Source organism: Hippoglossus hippoglossus, chromosome 21 (assembly GCF_009819705.1).
Source record: "Hippoglossus hippoglossus isolate fHipHip1 chromosome 21, fHipHip1.pri, whole genome shotgun sequence".
NCBI classification, from domain to species: Eukaryota; Metazoa; Chordata; class Actinopteri; order Pleuronectiformes; family Pleuronectidae; genus Hippoglossus; species Hippoglossus hippoglossus.
The window spans coordinates 4,187,528-4,195,880 of record NC_047171.1 but is presented as its reverse complement, the minus strand read 5'-3'; positions in this window follow the sequence as shown (position 1 = coordinate 4,195,880).

The following is an 8,353-nucleotide window of genomic DNA, read 5'->3' as shown; positions in this document are numbered from 1 at the left end:
CGTTGTGATGAAACACATATTTCAACATGACAGACCTCCGGCCCTCAGCACATTTCATTTGAAATCTTTTAACACACTGGAGATATTTTATGACCTGGTTCTCTTTTCTTTCTTAACGGTCACAACGCTGTACTAACTACTACATATATTTTCACATGCCACATGCTGTTACTGCAGTTGTGATCGATTTTGAATCTATCATTTTCCATAAACAAGAGTAAACAGAATGTGGACAACACACACGTTGGATTTCCAGCTGATGGATCCATAAACTGTGACAAGGAAGCAAGAACACAAAATAATGAATTCCAAGTATAGATTATCTGACTTGCAGCTTGTCCACAGGACACGGAGCCAAAAGGCGGCATCAGCTCGCAGGAAGCTATTTATGGAGACAGGGGTGTGTCCTGGCTGGGAAAGTTCAGTCTGGGAAGTTTGTTGAGAACAATTGAGGAACAAAACAATCTGCTCCCACTTTGCCTGAAACATCACTCGGAGTAGAGGAGGTGGAATATTTGCAGCGTTTCATTTTGTCGGACTGTTTTGGAGTTTCAACACATGCACTTTGCTTTTTAACAAAGTAGGATTTGTGGCGTTGCGTGTGCACTCCTCCTGACTTTCCAACACTGCACCGCCATGCTCGCCACAAACTGGGAGAAATGTTGAGGTGTGAAATTAGGAATCACTCGGAGCGCCATGTGTTCTCCTCTCTTATCAGCTGACCCATTTTTAATGGGATTTCCAGCTCTGTGTGTTCTGCGCTTGTGGGCGCAATCTTGGGTGGTGAACACATTTGGTCATCGCCCACCGGTAAGAGAGAATTAGGGCTCCTGTCAGCCTCCTGTCCACACACACACACATTCATTTACAGTATAAACATGTACACACCACCAGCCAAAACACACATACACTTATACCTGTGTCACACTAGCTGACACCGTCTTACACACTCAGAAAACAAGTTAATTAATAAATGTGCCTGAAGCAAATTGTCACCATTATGTGGATGAGTAAATTCAGCAGCTTTTAAAATGACACACACAAACACACACACACACACACACACTAGCACTTTGCATTGACTTCCATTAGTTGTGGACTTAACCAAAACCTTATCCTCCATCTTAATTAACTCCAACATTAACCTAACCACACGTCTCATCTCACCACGGACTTTACAGGACCTCTGAAATGATGTTTGAGCTTTGGTCCCCATGAGGTCTACCGGCCCTGACATGGTCAGAGTTTATACTGAGAAAGGTCTGACAGAGGTAACACAAATGCACAGGCGCACGCACACACACATGCACGCACACACGCACGCACAGTCATATCTCCACCACTTCAGAGGACTCACAATGATTTCCTGGATCATTACTCCAACCATAACTATATTCACAACTTGCCGAACACGTACCTTAACCGAAACCTTAAAGCGTGTCTTCATCTTACACTTAATGATTTGTGGAATGTGGACTTGCCTCTTGTCCCTGTAAGGACGTCAAGTCCCTGTAATGTGACCATGTGAACAGATACAGGTCCCAACGAAATGAGTAAAACCTTGACAACACACACACACACAAATATCTACGTTCTAACTTTAATTAACATGCATTATGAGCAGTGATGTTTATTATCCTAACACATCGTGTTATGTGACTGCAACATACTGTCACTACATTGAACATGGCCGGTGTTGTGTCCTCTCAGCTCAGAGTGGAAATGAGGAATTGAATCTCCGGGGCGTTGTCAGGGTGTGTCTGCCTGGCACCGCTGCAGGATGCCAGTGTTGCGTGACTTTTTTAAACAACAACTTTTTAACAGGTTAAATAAAGCCAAAATTTGCCTGGAGAGAACAGGACCACGAAATAAAATATTCGTAAAATATAAAAAATGTACCTCCAGCATTAGCATTCACCTTTCTTTAGCTGTGTTGACGAAAATACATCAAAACTAGATATACTGTCCAAAGAGAAAACATGTCTGGCTCTTTAGCTGCTTAATCAAGTAGAAGTTTTATTTTTCACCCGTATAGGATCCATAGAAATGTACAATGCTCCACTGTGTTCGCTGATATGTCACTAACTGTGTTTATCGGCAGGCTGGTGTTTGCCGGCTGCTGTTCAGTGGGTTTATCAGACCGTGTCTGGCTGCAAAGCTTTATCCCTGAGACTGAAGAAACAAGTAATGGACCAAAGAACAGTGAGCGAACACAGCCCACGATGGTTCCATATAAAACAGAGAGGAGCTGCAGAGTCTGGTGATAAATCGCTTTGAGTTCATCCAGAGAAGTGACCTTTTAAATATCATACACAAGATGTTTAAAAGTACATTCACTTCATCACTGCACTACATTACTGTGAAGTTCAGATACATGAAAAATGAAGATTATTTTCAGGTACTTCTCACTTTTACTTCACTACATATATCAGCAACTATCTGTACTTTCTACTCCACTACATAAATTGATATTTAAGTATTTCTTTAATTTTATTGAGACGCAAGTACTAACTTTTACTTAAGTAGAAAATTAATCCTGTACTTAGAGTAAATCCTATTATTTATTTGTACTTTAACTTAAATAAAACGTTTGAGTACTTAAGACTGTGGCTCAGGAGATCGTCCACTAATCAGGGTCGACATCTGGAACCCAGTCGCCCCCCGTCCTGGGCCAAAGTGCCCTTGGGCAAGACACTGAACCCCAAATTGTCCTCGAAAGCTTTGACCCTAGTGTGTGAATGATGTATGAGAGCAAATGCTGCACAATAATGCATTATATTTATATTTATAAAGTTAATAGCATATTAAAGAGACTAAAATCTATTTAATCAATCAGTTCAAGTTTTAGTCCCCGGCCAAACACAAGACTCTCAGGAAGAAGATGTCATCATGTTCTACAGTTTTACTTCGAAAGTCAAGTCTCTGCCCCCTTTACCTGGATGGCTGGACTTCCTGTTACCTTACCTTACATAGCTGGAGACATAATTTGGATACAGCCGTTCAAAACATGCAGAAAGTGGTAACACTGGTGCTCCTTCATGGGCAGAGGCTGGTCGCACTGGTCCCAGAGAGAGACCTGCTATACACACCACAAGAGCCACAGATTCTGTACAACAACCGTCATTAACCCTCCTGTTAGTGTCTCCTCCTTATCTAACCTACAAATCTATCTTGTCCTCCTGCACCTCAGCTCGTTGGAGAAGAGAATTCAAGGCTAACGTCAGTGTGCAGGTGAGTTGGCTAAGTATCTGCTCAGCTGCAGCACATTCAAGAGGATGTGAACTAATCTTTAAATGTCACTTAGGTGTGGTTTAGGTGCTGGTGTGCTCCTCACTCCTAAACAGCAGTAAACTGGCCAGTGACCTGCCGGCAGTGAGTTTGTTTACTGTGTCTTGTTCCCCACAGTGTAACAGTGGTGCTCGGCCGCCTGCCTGCTGCTGCCGTCAGTCCAACACAATGTCTTAGGCTGCCTGAGACAAAAAGGAACATTGCTGATATTGTATTTAGTAATGAAAATCTATTACTAACTCATGGACATTATTTTAGACTTTTAGGTGCTCGGCAGCATCATGAACTAGTGATTTACAGTTTATATGTACTGATATCTACTGTGTTTATTGTGTGTGAGCCTCCATTGCAACACTTATTAAGTCTTTTATTGTTTCTTAGACTGCTGACACTGTGAGTTCCCTCTAGAAGACTCACCTCATTGAAAGCTTCAAATGAAGTTCCTCACACATTGTATACAGACACACTCTGTGGCACGGTGGTGCAGTGGTCAGCACTGTGGCCTTTCAAAAGAGCCACTGACTGTCCATGTCACCACATGAAGTTTGCATGTGATGGACTGGTGACCTGCCCCTGCCCTCACAGAATAAGAGGTATATCTATATGGTTTGATGGATGATGCATAACCACTTACACGTGTCATATATTAACGTCTCCTCAGTGATGAACTGAGCTGCTGAATGTTGCATCTTAAATCTTTGATTCTGTGGTTGCCTGTAAACTCCATACTCTCATTTTTTATTCAAGACCTTCCAGGGCAGAAATAAACCATGCAGGAGCCTGTAGTGAGCGTGCGTGCACACACACACACACACACACACACACACACACACACACACACACACCCTGAGTGTGTAGCAACCACTCACCAGTACCCAGATGAAAAGTCATCTCTTTGTGGCCTTTGATCCTCTGTTTCTCTACATCCTGTTGTGGCACAGAGCTGGATAATGAATCAGCGTTGACGCTCCTGAATAATATATCTCTGCTTGGATGCAGTCATTTTATTTCAAAGCACGGCTTTGGCCTTGTCACATCAACAACGAGCTGCAGCAGCTGAGCTGAAACAAAGCAGACCTAAAGGTCTGACCAATGGATGTGAGACTGTAAATCAACCTCTGGGCTCCACATACGACTTGTTAGTGGAATCAAGCCGTGCAGAAACACATTTATACACTAAGGTTGAGATGATTCAGTTCACCGAGAAAGTCAAAGTTAAAATAGCTGTTTACATAACGAGTGATGCCAAAGATGGACATTGAAAGACTGAGCAGTGCCCTGGTATCTCCGAGCCTGTCATAAGGCAGTGAACCATGATGGCCTCCAGGGGGATCACACTGGAGTTCTTCATCCTCTGCAACGATCTGTATAACACAGTCAAGGAGCATTACACAGCAGAAAAACTCAAGAGAGGTAGAGAAGGATCAGCTTTTTCATCCTATACATTTTTCATATTATTAAATCCATAAAACACCATCATACAAAACCAAAATTAACACTGTCGCAATGGTTCTGCTCACTTTATTAAGAGTCTGCTATGTCGTGCTCAAAGTTACCTTGAACCTCTGAAAGGCCTGGAGCAGGGTTTTATTTTGAAACCTCTGATAGCGGCCACAGCAGTTATTATCCTGCAGCCATGAACCATGAGTTTTACCATTTCACTGAGAATAAAAGGACATAACATAGTTCACTGCTGAGTTAAAGGGACAGGCTGTGACAAGCATCTGACCCGTGACTGAGAAATAAGTCAACTTTGGAAATTGACATATTCATTTCTAACTGCAAAGGCCTGGTGGCCGTTAGTCACCAACCAAGATCTAAATAACTCCATTCACAGACCTGAGTGAATGGCCAACTTGAAATCAGAATGAAATCAATGTTGAATGTAACAGGCAACCAGTACCATTTGGAGTTGCGTCTTCATATCTCTTGCATCAGAGCAGCTTTGACTGTTGCCACTTTACAGTACATTACACTCGTCAAGAGAAATAAATGCATGTATGACCTTTGGTTTTCCAGTTGGTGACACTTATATAATCCAGTTGTCCAGAGTACGCAGTAGCTATTGGAGGATGGAGCCACGCGCTCGACCAATCGCGAGTCAGTCTCATCTGTTAATCATGATGTTTCACCCTGTTATAAGCATCAAATAGCAAATTAAAACTAAGCAGAATGATAAACCCTTACTGTACATTAGTGTGATAAGAACTAGTCCTTTCTAAAATTAAGAAAACGACTTTGAGAAACATTTCTATGACGTGTAGTTTGATCTTTATAGTTTGGCCGATGTCCCACCCACTAACACGGAGGAGGTGGGACCAGGTGGTGATTGAGCTTTTTTTCATGTTTCTCTCGATCTTAAGAATACAGCAAGTATGGAGTTTAAGCCAGGAGATGATAAGCTTAGCCAATGTGAATAATTATTAATGTTGAATTCAGCAAATGCATGTCAGACATTGAAAGGTCAAGAGAAGGAACCTCAAGGTCGTGGCTGATGTAGAAGACACCGCGGAAAAACTGTTTCACGACAGGGATTTGAATGTTTTTACTTGACACTGCAGATTTTTCAGTTATCAGCACATTTCCTGCCTTCTGCTTTTCGTTTATTTTTACACCATATTTCTCCGAAGAATAGTTCCCACACAAAGACAAAGGTTTCTCAAAACATATTCTTTCTTATTTTAGTTTTGCTGTCACAGCACAATGGTTTAGTCCCACAATAGAACGGCGTCGCGTGGTCACACAGAGCCGCGAGGACTCGAATCCGCTGCCGTCAGGATCGAGAACAGAACCCGGTACAGGCACTGAAGCAAAAATGACAGTGAGCCCCGCTCTAATCCACCGCTCTAATCCACCTCCTCCAAAGGCAACTCGCCTGCTTTTAGCCGAGGTGCATCGCTCGCCAGAACACCTGAATCAGCAGGCGCGCTCGCCAAATGGCTGAAATCTACTGCACACAAGTGGAAGAACATCCTGTTATCATAATGCGATAAAAGAGAGAGAGAGAGAGAGAGAGAGAGAGAGAGAGAGAGAGGGAGGAATTTGGAGACGTGCACCGTGTTCAGTGACGGCTTTGTTGGCGTTCAACTATTTATGATATCTCGGATATGTTCTACGGAATTCTCTCTGTGGTGAAGGAGAATAGACTAGATGTGAATAGATGAAACACTATACGGGCTTTATGCAATACTAAAAAAGGACACAAAGTGTGTTTTATATTTTTATGTGAAGGGATAAACTAGTAAAAGACATTAAGTCTCAAAACCAGTGATCCAGTTTCACATTATTTTACTCTCCATCTCCTCTCTTGCTGTAATATGTAACGTATGTGCCCATGTGCCTGAGGACATGCTGTAGGCGGAGTCAGTAGCCCCCTTAAAATCAAAGCTTACATACTTGTACTAATTGATACCATTGCACTGGGAGGTGGTGCATAAATTTCTGTCACACGTTTAGTGTTTTATCACGTTGTTTATTCTTATATAACTGAATTTTAATGTTTTTATATCGATTACCATGTATTTTCTGTTTAGCCTGTGTGAGGAAGTTAATCTGTTTTCAATCTCTGCTGTGATGTCTGACATGGTGTGAGATTTACTTATTACATTCAAGGCTTGTATCCCCATGATGGTCCTGCTGGCTGACGGAGAATGGTGTAAGTTTGCTGGGGGGGGGGGGGGGGGGGGGGGTTATCAGACCCCGCAGGCCTCTTAGAACAAGAGCACTAATTGGCAAAGTTTTTAAATAGGGTCACGTAAGATTAAAGGGGGCATCGGTCTCTTGTAATTTGATTGATGGGGTTTGGGAAATATGTAAAATTGACGACCTCTATACGAATGACGTAATCTGTCATCTGAAGAGAAACTGAGCACGTCCATATGAAAGAAAGAAGGAACATATTGGTACGTCTTTTCTTTAAAGTGACAGAAAGGGACAGTGGGTGCAAGAGAGAGATAAACACAACTTGTCTGCCTGTCTGATATCTTCCCAAACAAATACTAACAAGGTGAGGTTTAACTATAGGATAGTGGAGTGGGACATCGCTGCTCGGGATTTTAAATTGAAGTCTACAGACACTTTCCGTTTTTCGGGTGCAGGGCAATTTTCCCACGTCTTACGAGGTAATAGTCTGTGGCTATTACCTCAGATCCAGTCCGTTCTCTTTTGTGTTCCGCCGAGGATCACAGTAATGAGGATAATAATGTCTGAAACACACAGACGGCTCAGCTCAGTAATGGAGATTTGATGTAGTTGTATCTGCCCACTGGGTCTGGGTTGCCTGAGGCTGAATTCACACGCTTTCATGCCCAGTTCCAAAAGGCTCCTTTGTTGTGTTTGACTGTGTTTTAATTGTCTCTTAATAAAACAGGAGTACGTACAGTGAGAGCAATTAAGTCGTTATCTGTGAGATCAATGGGAGTCAATAAGAGTAAAGGTTCATTTTTAGAATATTAGCCTGTGTCTCATTCCACAAACGTCTGGATGTGGAACACACATCTTGTAAATCGTTCATCTAATCGGTTTCACACTTGTTATCGGTAAAGTAAATCCAGTGTGATTCAGACACGCTGTACTTTCAATATTAATAGAAATTGAATAAACAGGTGACCAGGCAAATGGAGCAGTTCTCTGTCAGGACAACATTCGTAGAATCACCAAGTAAAAGCACAACGTTCGTTGTGTTGAAGCAAAGTTTTTAAAGGGTCGTGAACTCGGGTCACTTTCTTAACAGATCTTCTGAAATAGCCGACTGGTATTGGATTATAAAATCTTCATTGCAGATAAAGCAGGTAGGATGAACCAAACGTTTTCTAACTTGATTCGCATTATAGATTATTTTGTGCATGAAAAGCTCTGCACACAGCGTCCAGCACACAAACAATAAGAAAGTATATTGTAGAACTCACTAATAGTAAAAGGTAATTTTTTACAAAATGCTTTTATAGTTCTGATGACCACTCAAAGTGCTTTACAGTGACGTTTTACATTCACACAGTGCATCTACTGTATGTGCAACACTTTCTCTGATGACAAGGCATTATTCTGAAGTAGCTCTGGAGCATTG